This window comes from Vulpes vulpes, chromosome 6 (assembly GCF_048418805.1).
Source record: "Vulpes vulpes isolate BD-2025 chromosome 6, VulVul3, whole genome shotgun sequence".
NCBI classification, from domain to species: Eukaryota; Metazoa; Chordata; class Mammalia; order Carnivora; family Canidae; genus Vulpes; species Vulpes vulpes.
This window is the reverse complement of record NC_132785.1, coordinates 67762562-67764373: the sequence shown is the minus strand read 5'-3', so window position 1 is coordinate 67764373 and position 1812 is coordinate 67762562. Positions and strand designations below refer to the sequence as shown.

The window sequence follows — 1812 nt, the reverse complement described above, 5'->3', positions numbered from 1 at the left end:
ACTTAAAAGCAAAGAGTTAATCCAAAAAGCTTTAAAGAGAAACAGGAAATAAAAATAGGGTTCTGCAAAAGATTAAGAGAATGATGCTATCAGCCTTTCAACAGTATCTCTGCCTTCTAGCTTTTGTAGAGCAATTGATTTCCAACCTAGAATTCTTGACCTAAACAAATTATCAGTGAGTAGTAAAATACAGTATGAGAAATGCAAGAGCTTAAATATATTACCTTCAATGCATGGTTACTTAGGAAGCCACTGGAGAATGTTCTCCACAAAAATAAAGGAATAGATTTCAGGAGTAAGACTTTTTGTCAACCTTAACTTCTCTTTGGATATGAAGAAAGCAAAAGGCAAAAAGGGCTCCACGAAGTGGGGGGAAGACTATCTGGCTGGCCAATCCCAACCTGTATCAGAAGAAGCCAAAGAGAAACAGCAGGGGTATGGTGAACCAAAGTTACCAGGAACCTCAGCAAGTGGGACCAAATGGAAGAGATCTATGAAAGAAGGCAAAGCTTCCTGTTCAGAAAAGATGGCACAAGAGAGTACAAGAGTAAGAATTTGGAAGAAAATCCCAGTTCCTCCATTACCTTCGAAACTGCCACCAGCCAACTTGCTTCACCGAGACATCCTGCGGGCCTGGTGCCAAGAACTCAAGCTGAGCACCAAAGGCCAGAAATTAGATGTATATAAGCGAATCTGCGAATATGCTTACCCAGATCAAAAGAAGAACATTCCTGTCACCGCAGAACAAGCCAAGATTCTCACCCAGACACAAAAAAGGTTAATGATGGACAAGGGGGAAATGTCTCTGGAAAGTCTTGGAACAAAGATACCTTCTGATAGAACCTACCCTCCTGAAGTGGCTGCCCCGCCCCCCCGCCCCAAGGGGTCTGATGCTCTCCTGGGGAGGGAGGGGTCAATACTGTTGTTGTGACCACTTCGGCCCCAGATTCCGTGTTTGTCTCCTGGTCCAGAATTGCAGCCAGGGCTGGGAAGATGGAGACAGTGGCATCGCCACAGGAGGCCCACGGTGCCAAGTGGTGTGTGGTCCATGGGAGAAGTCTGCCTGCAGACACAGAAGGTTGGGTTCACCTGCAATTTCATGCAGGACAAGCCTGGGTGCCTGAAAAGTGGGGGAGAGTATGCACCCTCTTCTTGCTCCCCGCTTGTAACTTTCCACCCCCACAGCTGGAGGACAATATGCTGTGCCCCAAATGTGTTCACAGGAATAAGGTGTTAATGAAAAGCCTCCAATGAGCTTTCGATAGCAGGAAAAGGGACACAGCTGTCATTATAATCAATGGTACAAAGAGAACTACAATCAACTCCGTGGTGACACTGATGGCCGGACTGTAAGCTGCTCATACCATCCATGCTTCCTGCTTACAGGGGCACAGGCTAGTGCATTGCAGATGTTACCCTCCAACCTCCATGGGGCCTGTGGCTTCATGGGTTGAGAGGCAGGAGCTCTTAGATTTTAAATTGGAAGAGCATTTCAGAAATTACCATTCATTCTACTTAATAAGAAGAAAAAGTCATTCATACTACCAAACGTTTGCCCTTCTGAAATAGAAGTGACCTTAACTTCTTTTAAAGTGGGAACCTCAGCCCCTGGGAATGGGGGGTGGAGTGGAAAGTACAGGTGTGCTTCCACACTGGATTTCTCTGCAATTCCAACTTTTCCAGAGACAGCTACACCTTCTTAGGTTTGTGACTTCGGGCTGTTGAGTATTTTAAACCAAAGGGAAAGCTGTTATTCTTTCCCACTCCTGAAAACATACTCTTAATATAAAAAACATTTTTTGATGTTTTCTT

At 45.0% G+C, this 1812-nt stretch overlaps 1 pseudogene; it reads left to right on the top strand.

The window, feature by feature from the left end:
- Positions 1-331: 331 nt before the first annotated feature.
- Positions 332-1254, top strand: LOC112926479 (developmental pluripotency-associated protein 4 pseudogene; annotated as a pseudogene).
- Positions 1255-1812: the final 558 nt, after the last annotated feature.